General features: G+C 42.4%; 1 long non-coding RNA gene across 1 annotated transcript in view; it reads right to left on the bottom strand.

Moving 5' to 3' along the window:
- Positions 1–1,003: 1,003 nt before the first annotated feature.
- Positions 1,004–12,055, bottom strand: part of LOC117804601 — a 16,674-nt gene continuing 5,622 nt past the window's right edge. The window contains exons 2-3 of the long non-coding RNA XR_004629186.1: positions 4,418–4,523; positions 1,004–3,502 (exon numbers count right to left, since the gene is read on the bottom strand). This is a non-coding gene — a long non-coding RNA (uncharacterized LOC117804601). The remainder of the gene's footprint in view (positions 3,503–4,417; positions 4,524–12,055) is intronic.

Genomic DNA, 12,055 nt, shown 5'->3' with positions numbered 1-12,055 from the left:
ATCTGCGGAGAGAGATACTTAACACATGCCTCAGCCCAGCACACGTGGCTCGATAGGAAAAGACCGCCTTGCTGTCCTCCAATTTTACAGCAACAATTTTGGCTACTGGAGATTTGTAGGCTCCTTTCTGGCAGGAAGATTAGACCAAAAGCCGCGTTAAAGATACAGTTCTGTGCTCTCCAAGGCATTAATAGACTGGAATCGTGTTGGCATTTTCTAGAGCAGAGCCATCTCTGCACTAAGAGCTGAGTCTGAACCAACTCAGGAGAGAAGTTGCTACTTATGAAAAGGAGAGTCGCTGAGCTTATAAATGGATTTTTTATGAATTTCTTGCCCTGCTTCTGATTTCAGCACTGGAGCATGCCAGATTATGCTTCTAACAAATGCCTTTCCCAATTCAAAACTTGGGCTTATGATAAGAACCACTTTTAATAAGTCGAGAAATCTATTTAAGTAATGGTTTATTTCATACAGACTGCATTTATCTCTATTCAAAGAGTATAACCCGCTTGTGTTCCACCAACATCCACAGAAAGCCTTTAGGAACAATAACGAACTTAATAGCTAAAATAAATGTTTAAATCCTCTGTTAAATATAATAATAATATAGCTGTACATAAGCATTAAAAATAGACTGCTGGGTCTCCTGATTTGTCTCTTGTCTTCAGAGTTGGCCAGAGGAGATATAAAAAAAAGTCCTACAGAATGAGATTTTTTTAAAAACTGCTGGGAAACGCAGATAACATGATTACAGCAGTGTAAATGTTGCCAAAACATGTTAATTAAGAGCAGAACTTAGTCGATTAACTCTTGTCCGTACCATGTTAAGAAACCTGTTTGATCTCTTCCCCCTGAATTGTGATTTTTCCTTTTTTTTCTTTTTTTTTTAAGATTTTATTTATTTTTTTTGACAGAGAGAGAGAGAGAAAGAGAGAACAAGCAGGGGGAGTGGCAGGCAGAGGGAGAGAAAGAAGTAGGCTTCCTGCTGAGCAGGGAGCCCGATGGGGGTTCACTCCCAGGACCCTGGGATCATGACCTGAGCTGAAGGCAGACGCTTAACCGACTGAGCCACCCAGGCTCCCCTGAGTTGTGATTTTTCTTAATTGATTCAGTTTGCCCGATTGGCATCAACTGTATGTGTATCAATTTCTATTAGTGCAACTGACTTAACCCCTGCCTGTAGGGCACCAAGTGAATAATGCGTGGAGTGCGGGAGCCTTGCTTGTCTGGACAGCCCATCATTTGGCCTCATGGGCCAAAGTCATGCTAGGTCACTGGGCCTTTTTGTTAGGGTGACCAGACAGACACTCTGTGGACATGAACCAAAGACACACTGAGGAAGGGGCACAACCGTACCTGGGATGGGGGCAGGCAGAGAGGTTTCTCCAAGAGGAGACTTTGCAGCCATGTCTTGAAGGATGAATAAGAAAACAAGCGGCAGGTCGTTTTGTCCCAGGGACCCAATGACGCAGCTAACTGAGGCACAGTCACATTATATGCAGCAGAACCCGTGTAGTGTTGAGTCTTCTCTCCTTACAAACATCCTCTCCTCTTGAGGAAAGTGTCGCAGGCACACAGCCTCAACTTCCTGTCCTCAGTTTCTGAGACTGCCCTTGCTAACCCAGCAGACTGCTCCACGCGGCACAGGACTAAGTGGGCAGCTGTCTGGTCAGCTCAGCTATGTCTCTGCTCCCAGCACTTATTTTTAGTTCTTTTCATCTTTCCTCAACCACTTAACCCAGCGTCCTGTGCCGACGTCCAGTGGTCTGCCATGCCCTGGGGGCCAGAGTGCTGTGGAGGATTCTTCCAGGTCATAGGGGTTTCCGGGGTCTGAGTCTATCTTTGTCCAGCCTTCTAGAAAGGGGTGGCTTCTTTTGTCAGCGCTGCCCAAAGGCATTCCCGCATCCTTCCAGATGGCGCTCTGTGCACGGCTCTACTTAAAGAACACTCAGTTTACGAAGACCTGAGCTGACAAAGCAAACCCCTCAAGCGTGCATCAGGTTTGTCTCCTGCCCAGCATCCAGGGTCCTTCCTCCACCTGAATATCTATGTATTTCGTCAGGTCTACTGTTTTTCCTCAGGGTCGTTTCTCACATTGCGTAGTTATCTCAAGTTCTCAGGGGCACTCATTCTTTCGACGCTGTGTCTGCTGATCTTCTCTAGTGCTGTATCAATTCCCCACATGAGCGCATCTTTTCCAGGTGCGTGTGCGTGCGTGTGTGCACGCGTGCGTGTGTGCAAACAGGCATATGTCCTGTGAGCTCTGACATGTGCAAACAAACCCCCCCAGAGCAGGTCTGAGTTTGCTTCTGTGGAATACCCAAATATTTCAACTGCCTGTGATTAGTTCTTACGTTAATGGATCACTCTGTATTACCACAACAAGCAGGAGGAGTAAATTTGGGGGTTGAACTTCTCAAGTTGGTCTTTTTTCTTTCACCCCGAGCCCTGACAAGATAAACTCCCATGCCTGGGCAGGTGGGCAATGTTTTTTGGTCCCCTAATCGCAGCCATTCCATACCCCAGGTTTATCCAGGGGTCAGGTTCAACCCCCCACCAATTGTGACCGGAGGCCTTGGTCTCCTATCCCACCGTGGCCAGTGACGTGTTTGGGCTAATATCCAGATCCACGGACTCCTGGGCCATCGTGGTAGTGACTTGCATGAGCACCACTCTGATAACAGAGTTTTCCTTCATTTTGGCACTTGGAGAAATTCTTTATTTTGAGCTTGGCCTTGGATTTGAACTTAAAAAAATCTATATTTTAATCTGTTTACAGCAAGAGGGAGGTCCACATTCGTTCATTATGTCATATTCTGAGACCCAAATTAGAGTTAATATTTTAAAAGTGAGTTAAATTATGACCAAGAAAATGCTTGAGTTGGTCATAAGGACCTGTGCAATTGTTACGTTGAACTTCCTAAGAGGGAAATGGGAGATATAGAAGGTTCTTCTTATCAAAAAAATAAGGAAATGTATCAAGTATAAGAAAAACTTCCCTTTTACCTTATTAAAATTAAACCCTCATCTCCCAATGTTAGACATGGAAGGGGAATCTCTGGTGAGGAGGTATAGCCAGGTACTGTTATTCTGTGTGTGTGTACGATGCTTGTAGCTTTTACTTAACAGAAAATTCATAAATATTCATTGTAGAAAATGTGGCAACTCAAGATAACCACAAAGAAACAAAACTCTTGGTTACTCGGTGTTCAGTAAATCACAACCTGGTTTTGTGTTCAGTAAATCACAACCTGGTTTTGTTCAGTAAATCACAACCTGGTTTTGTGCATGTCCGTGCATCTGCAGAACACCTAAGACTGATGAACGGAATCACGACTCCACGTTGTCTCCGGAACCCTCAGAAAAAGACGAAAGCTTGCTCAGGAGGTAGAGCATAGCGGACTCTGATGGCTGCTCAGCCACTTGCTGCGTAGCAAGCGGCAAACTCATCACTCGGCACTTCAGTTTCTCCACTGTAGAACTGGGACAGTAACAGTACCTACTTGAAGAGTTGTGAAGACAAAATGAGTAATAAACGTAAAGTGCCAAGCACACAGTAAGTGCAATATAAAAATCTGTTCTTACCTTAGAAATCATGTTAATGTTTAGCCCAATTCTTGGAAGATCGAAAATACATGTAAGTCTCATTTGGTAACCCACTTATCTAGGAGGGTTGATTAACCAGTTGGTTAACTGGCACTGCCCTCCTGGACCATGTCAGATAACAGGAAATTTATTGTACTTGATGTTGTAAAGACATACATTAGAAAGGACAGTTAGCATCAGTGTGAACTCATGGGTAGCTTAATATAGTCACAGATGGGTAGACAAAAGACGAAATTACAGATTTGTGTACATGCCTGGGTTAGTATGCATCTATATTTTTCCTAGCTCTGCCCACTCAAAGAGCCTCAGTAGCAATGAGCACATCCTATGCTGAGATCTTGTTTTCTAAACACCATTCTCCAATAAAAGAAACCAGAGCTCTCTGGAGAACTGGCTGATTCTAGGTCTGGAGCAGGGAAAATACAAGTCTGGTGTTACATACCTTGTAATATCAGACCATACTCAAAAAAACGAGAGTGGGAACTTGTCAAAGGGACACAGGAGCCAACCCACAAGCGCTCCCTATGGCCAATGCTAGAACAATTTGAACAACAAAATAGTATTAAATTATAACCCAAAATACACAATATAGAAGTCCATAATGATATAAACAATTGAAAAAACAAATAAGTAGAGGAGAAGAGATAAATTTTCCCTGCAGAATTTATATCGATAAATGTTGCTCTTAGGAAGTGGAGAGTAACATCCACCCCACCCCAGGATGGGCTATATTTAGTGATTTTCGTCCAAAGAAGAGAGTATGGGGGTGCAGGAGAGTAATCTTTCAGTGAAGAAACCTGACAAACACTACCTGAACCAGGTAATCAAGTTTAACATCACCGGTGATAAGTCATGTTGATAGCGTGTATCCTGATAGAATGTGATGAGAAGGGTACTTCATCTCTGTGATGTTCTTCCTAAAAACACATAATTCTATATCTGAGAAAAATATCAGACAAATCCAAATTGAGGGACAATCTATAAAACACATTATCAGTAGTTCTCAAAACTGTCACAGTCAGGAAAAAACAGGAGAGATTGAGAAACGGTCATAGACCAGAGGAGAGTAAGGAAACAGGACAACTAAATGTAATGTGATATTCTGGGTGTTCCTTTGGAACAGAAGAAGGACATTAGTAGAAAAATAAGTGTAATCAGAATAAAATCTGGAGTTTAGTTAATAGGAATGTATCAAGTTGGTTTCTTAACCGTGACAGATGTCCCATGGCAACGTAAGATCTTAGGGGAAACTGGGGGAGGGGTTTATGGGAACTGTGCTATCTTTGCAACTTTTCTCTAACTTTAAAACTGTTCTAGAACAAACAATTTATTAACCCCACCCTCCCTCCAAAAAAAGGTGGCCAAATATTTGTTTCCTTCTGGGTCTCTGCTCAGAGACTCAGCATGGTCTGTTCCTTATTTGAACATTTGGGTCTTGGAACAAACACTAAGGTAGGGTTTATGAGTACTGAGCGCTCCCATTACTTGCCATTTATCTGTGTCCTTCCATTGATGCCCTTTGAGCCATTTTTCAATCCCTGTGAGCGTTTTTATCCAAGTCATATTAAAATAATTCATAAAATAACTTTGAAACATCTGTCACGCACTTAGGTACAAATACCTTTTTCCTTCATACAGATATTTTATAATTCTAATGGAAAGAACTACATCATTGTTCTCAAGTGGTTTGAGGCCATATAATCCTAATATTTGTTATTCATGATCCCATTGTCTTCTAGACTTTGGCACTTGATTTATTATTTAATTTGAAAAAAATAGAAAGTGGAATCCATAATCCCTCATTTATCAGTTCTTGAAGAACAATAGGAATGCAAAGCAACTGTGAGTCTGAGATCTGATGGAAAGACTGATAATAAATCAACACTACATTTGCGAATTTGCCAAGATTTGGAGTGGATTTTTTTAGTTAAATGGAAATTATAAAAACAATCTTTAAATCCCATTAGCATCCTCAAATGCATTTCCTCTGCACTTAGTGGCTAGAATGCATTCAGATTTTCCAAGGGCACCTTAAGTAGCTTTTTGGTCATGTCCTTTTCTCAAAGATGTGCACATTATTTTAGTGAAAATTTTTCCTCTATTCTTACTCTCTGAAGAAAGGCGTCAATATTGCCACCATTTGGAAGTTTTTAAAAAATTTTATTTATGATTTGAGAGGGAGAGAGAGCACAAACGGGGGGGTAGGGGCAGAGGGAGAAGCAAGGGGCTCACTCCCAGGACTCTGAGATCAGGACCCGAACTGAAGGTAGAAACTTAACCCACTGAGCCACCCAGGCGCTCCTGGAAGGAGTTTTAATTTCTTACTCTTTCTCCTGGACTAAAAATAATTCCTCTATTGTCTGTACTGATTTGATATACAGTACTGAAACTCGCCTATAGAGTCTCATGGTTTTGTTTTTATAACAAAAGGAGTGCAAACCAGAAAGTCTAAAATAGAAGTTGCAACCTGCTGACCCATAGGCCAAACAGCCACACGGACTTGTTTTGGTAGGTCCCATATAACTTAAACATTTTTTTAACATAAAAATCGAGATTTCCATATTCTTTTAAAACCGCAGTTCTGGCAACATGGAACTCCCTTTTCCATCTGGCTACAGTTAGCTGGGCCTGGCTTCCTCACCTAGCTGACAGGCAGGCCCTCCAGAATGCCACAATCCAAATGGTAGGACACTTGGTTGACCCCATTCCCATCTCTCTGCAGCTAACTGAATTTCCAAGTCCTGATCTAGAATATCGGTTACTCTCTTGGTCTAAATGATTTTCTTTGAAATGTCATAAAGAGAAAGAGAAAATAAAGTAACAAAAATAAAGTAACAAAGCTATGAAGCAAAACGGACCTTGTGCAAACCTTCTGTAACACCAGCTTAAAGCCATCACTCTACACATGTTTAGGATAAGTAACAAAGAAATGAACACCGCTTGATTTTAAGTGTGCCACCTTCAGAATAATACTCTTGAAGCTGCCAGCCAGAATCGGGGGTTCTTGGTGCTCATGGCAAGAAATAAAGCCACTTCGTAACGAGCACCCCCCTTTGCAGTTGCCAAGGGACGCTATGCAGTCCTAGTGACTTCAAATTACACGCTTTGACTTCCTAAATTCGAAGGGTAATTGTGAATGGAAAACATCAGGTCTCAGACGATGCAGTGTGATCGACGGTTCTGAAGGAGGAAAGGAGAAGAGTGCTTTTTCTGCATCCCTTTCCGCAGGGACAGCACAGCTAGACATGTGAGACTCTCCAGCTAAGACAGAACCCGCCCGGAACAGAGCAGCGCCGACACAACAGAGATGCATATTCTCATCCCGACTTCTTAGACTATGTTGGACATTAACATTTATTCTTTTTGGGGTGGGGCGAGGGGGGTGGGAGCAGAGGGAGAGAGATCTCACAACCCTGAGATCATGACCTGAGCCAAAATCAAGAGTCGGACAGACACTTAACCAACTGAGCCACCCAGGCGCGCCTGGACATTGACTTTTTAATGTCTATGCCCTGATGAACAAAACCGTACATACTTTCACATTTTCCTGAAAGCTTAATCTATGGTAATACTATACAACAACAACAAAAAAGGAACTGATTGTTTTTGGCTTCATAGGATGTGTATCCTGCTTTTTCTCTATTTATTATAATAAAATTCATTTTGTCCTAAGTATTTCTAAAATGATCTGCCACATCGCAGAGCCCCAAATCAAGAGTCATATACGCTATGTATTAGACTCCTGATTTTTTATATCCCTCTGTCTAAAGTCGGCAGGAGTGGTGGAGATGTATCTGGAAAGTTGGTTTGAAGGCAGGAAATCACAAAGGCCAATTGTCCAGGAAGTAAAGAGGACCAGTATGACCTGGGGAGACATAGGTGGACACCACCCACCCCCAGCCCCAAACTGTTCATTTCCTGGTATCAAAGACTTGATCCAGGACACTTTCTGGGCCTGGCAGCTCCGCCTCCTGCTTGGGCCTTCTCAACTGTTCTACTTAGGGCTTCTGTCCTCAGGAGCAGACAAAGAACAGATTCTATTGCCCTCTGGTTCAGGCTTACGCAGTACCCTGCCCCTTTTAATCCTCTGAAGTGAGATAGAAAAAAGAACGTCAAACTTTAGTAAATCAAGCCCTCTGGAGAATAATGCAGACCAAGTGGAGCATTTCTAATGGATTTTTCTTTGCATGCTGTAACAGGAGGGGGCTGATATGTGGTAGTCAGCTGGGGTCAGATGTAGGTGGAAAGGAAGGCCGGCTGGGCAATGGCAGAAACCTAAAAGCAATGCTACCAGAGCAATAACACTGCAGCCGACTAATGACTCGTTCTACCTCTTTGCTCTTCACCCCCTTCCCACCTCCATCTATCCCACACTAAAACAAAAGACTGAGGGCTGATAGACTGGGTCAGGGGTGAGGGAAGAGAGGTACGGGGAAGGTGGTGAAGGTTTAGACACCACTGGAATATGGATAAAGGGGGCCCATGCTGTCCAGCAGAAAGTGCAAAAAGAAACACACTAAATCCCAAGACTCTAAGAGTGGATAGGCTTGTGACCTACTTTGTGGGAAAGTTGCAAAACCCCAGAGAGGAAATGGCCACAGAAGAGTCTGGTAGGATGTGGCTGTGGAGAGAGAGTTACTTCCCAAACCCAGGCACAGCAATGGAAACAGGCAGAATGGCCCTGACACAATTCACTAATAGTGTGGACTGCACTATGCCACCAACAGGACCAGGTAGATGGCGGGGACGATGGCTCATGGACACCTGGTGGACAGCACACTTCAATTCCTGGTATGACAAAAGCCCCTAAGAGCCTAGCCACAACCACAGGAAATTGAGGAAACTGCACATTTCCATAACCTCAGTCAAATTGGGGTCTTGGTAGAAATTGAGTTATAGAATAACAGAAAAAGTTTTTGTTTTTAAGATTCATTTATTTGAGAGAGAGAGAGAGCACGCAAGCAGTAGGAGGGACAGAGGGAAAGAATCTCAAGCAGACTCCCCACTGAGCATGGAGCCAGGCGCGGGACTCAGTCTCACAACCCTGAGATCATGACCCGAGCTGAAACCAAGAGTGGGATGCTTAACTGACTGAGCCACTCAGGCACCCTGAAAAAGTTCTTTTTCTTGCATGCCCCAGTTGTATGCCCAGTACAAAATGTAAATTGATTTGGTTTTTGCCAAAGCCTATCGCACTGTGAAGCTGAAATCATAAAACATTCCTGGCCACACACAGCTGTGGTCAAAGTGTCTGAAATGAATAATGCATGGTGTTGTATTGCTTATTGGGAATGAGTGCTTGATGATCTAAAATTTAAACCCTATAATATGTGATCCTGGCAGTGGGGCGGGGGGGGGGGTCACCTGATTTGGAAATATAAGAAGCAAAAGTGAAGAATGAGTAAGAATACAGAAAAAGCAGAAACTGTTTCACTGAATTTTTTCTAACATGAGCTTTGCTTTAGCCAAGCAAGGTAAATTAGTAAACCAATCTGTTTCTGGGTACAATTTTTATTAAAATTTGGTGAAAATGGGAAACTGTATTCTATGCCCCTATTTGTGTATAAAATGGGGATATATGTGCTTATCTGTGCATAGGAAATGTCTGAGATGATGCGTAAGAGACTGTTATTAACAGAAATTGCCTCCTGGGTGAGAAGGCTAAGGGTCTGGAGTGAGAGAGAAATAATTCTTTACTCATGAATGTATTCCTTTAATTTTTTTAAAATTGTATTTATTTTGGAGAGAGAGAGAGCATGCGTGAGTGGGGGAAGGGGCAGAGGGAGAGGGAATCTCAAGCAGACTCCACACTGAGCATGGAGCCTGATGTGGGACTTGATCTCGACCCTGAGATTGTGACCCCAGCTGAAATCAAGTGTCAGATGCTCAACTGACTGAGCCACGCAGGTGCCCCAAATGCATTACTTTAACTTTAAAAGCAATTATCAGCAATTAGCCAAAACAAATAGCCAAAGCCATTAGTAAGTCACAGCTATTTATTAGAGAGTAAGTCAAGGAAGCCAGGGAGCAAGGAGAGGAGGGCAGCAGGACTCCAGAACTGGGGGCATGCAGCTCCCATAGCTGGTGGTGGTTCCTGGTCTGCGATCCCAGGGGTCAAATCTTGTAAGTCCTTATAATAAAACTTTCTTTATTTGAGAAAACTCAAGGGGATCTTTGCCACCCAAAGAGCCCTAACTGAAATCACCAATCCCTTGGGGAGAAAGGCTGATTTGAAAACAAAATGTCTAGATCACATACTCCCAGCTCATCTGCTTCCCCTGTTAGCAATGGGAAGGAGTCGAACTCACATTTTTTACCGTGTTTTTCACCCTTTGTGGCTAGGCAACAGAGTTGCCTCTCATCTGCCGTATCTTGGTCATGTTTCTCACATACGGACTGAATTCTGTAATAGGCTAATAGGCTCTATTCTGTCTATAGTTATTAATATGATGATGTGTTTTATTTACTAATGTATTTCAGTTGAAAATGGACGTTGTGATCTTGGTGACCCATTTAAACCTTTCTAAAGTTAAAAGAAAGTAGAATGTATATGGTAACTGAATGGGAATGACCTGCTGAAAAAGCAAATATTTTCTTTCAGTGAGACTGTCAGAAGAAGCTGCTATCTTGAAGAAAAAAAAAACAACGAATCAACCAAGTCCAGTAATACATCCCAGCTTCAGGGCCTTAGTACCTGCTGTTGCCTTCGCCTTGAAGATTCTTCCCTCAGACACCAGCATGGCGCATTCCCTCACCTTCCTTCTGGTCTCTGCTCAATTGTCTTCTTTATAGTGAGGTCTTCCCTGGCTTCCCTATTTAAGATAGCTTCTCCCGCTCCGAATCCCATGCCTTCCCAGCCCTCTTTAGCCCCATTCTCTATTTTTTCCTTAGCTTTTTATTTATTTTATTTGAGAGAGAGAGAGCACAAGCATGGTGGAGGAGTGGAGGGAGAGGGAGAAGCAGACTCCCTCCTGAGGAGGGACCCTGATGCGGGGCTCAATCACAGGACCCTGGGATCAGGACCCGAGCCGAAGGCAGATGCTTAACTGAGCCACCCAGGCACCCCATTTCTTTAGCTTTTGACACTATTAGATATTCTTTGTTTTTTATTTTTTTCCCCAAGTCTTAACTGAAATACCAGCTCTGAGAGCAAGGAATTTGCCGTTTCATTCATGAAAGGAAAATGTATCTCTAGTCTCCAGCAGTGTCTAACACAGACTAAGTGCTCAACAAAAATTTGTGGAAAGATTGAATGAAATCACAATGACTGGCTATTGAAAGGAGGACACACAGATAGGTTGTACAAAATTGCTAGATAATCTCCATATATGCTCCCTGCTATGCATCTGAGATAAATCCCTGCGCTATACAGATGACACTTACGAAGGCAAATCCAGCGGCTGTACATTAGGAGAGATACTATGCTTGGCAGGCATAGATTTTACCCTTCCATACAGCATGTCAACAGGTCTCACTGAGATGTTAATGTGCCGAGAACTCTGGTCTTCAACCAAGTTTGAATGTTCTACGTGCTGAGTGATTGGGGGAACTTATCTTATGTAGCCTTTTGAAATAAAGGTGGTTAACATTCTTCATAGCATGGCTGATGTTGTAAAGATTAATATATGCAAAATTTTATATGTCTTCTCAGAGTGACCAGTCTTTTAAATACTCCACATATTTCCTGAGGTGACAAATAGTTCAAAAGATTTAGGAATATTTAGGAAGAAAAATGTTTACTAGGCAGAGTTCAGTACTTTCCATAGGAGAGTCTGAATAATAATTGCTGGGGATGGACAGTGAGGGAAAGGTTTCCGTTGCCTTTCCATTATCAGCTATTGGAAGGGAAGTGGGAAATGAAAGAGGTCCAGAAAGATTTAATTTTATTTTCCTTCAAAATTGTTATCTCTGATAACCAGTCACCAAGTTGGATTTGACAAGTAGGTTAGAAGCCACTTCATTGGCTAGTTTTTTTAAGAGGTACAGAGGCACTAAATAACGTGAGTGGCTGGAAATGGAAAACTGGAGTTCAGGGTGAAATAAGCGAGAGGTGGCTTGTGATGGGAGCAACCGGAAGGATGAGGGCTTATAGGTTATAAAGGTGGAAGTGCTGGAGCAATGGGAAGTGGAGGCCTGAGTGTGTTCAGGGCCATTTTTGTGCTTTATAAACTTCTTAAAACAGAACATGAAAGCTCTTAGTCAAGAGAAATCAAACTTACTACAAAGTAAATCCTCAAATGCACACCTTGTAACTGATAGGGACATATTAATAATAAAAGGTCAATAAGAATCTTAAAATTTTTTTATTGAATTATAACATACACAGAAAAAGCACAAGAGTAGATGCTTCTGAGCAGAACCCCAGTCTCATTTGTAATCTATTTCTTTAACACAAAAAATTTGTAATCTGTGTATTTCTTTAACACATAAATCTTTTTTTTTTTTTTTT

This window comes from Ailuropoda melanoleuca, chromosome 12 (assembly GCF_002007445.2).
Source record: "Ailuropoda melanoleuca isolate Jingjing chromosome 12, ASM200744v2, whole genome shotgun sequence".
NCBI classification, from domain to species: domain Eukaryota; kingdom Metazoa; phylum Chordata; class Mammalia; order Carnivora; family Ursidae; genus Ailuropoda; species Ailuropoda melanoleuca.
This window is presented reverse-complemented; position numbering and strand designations above follow the sequence as displayed.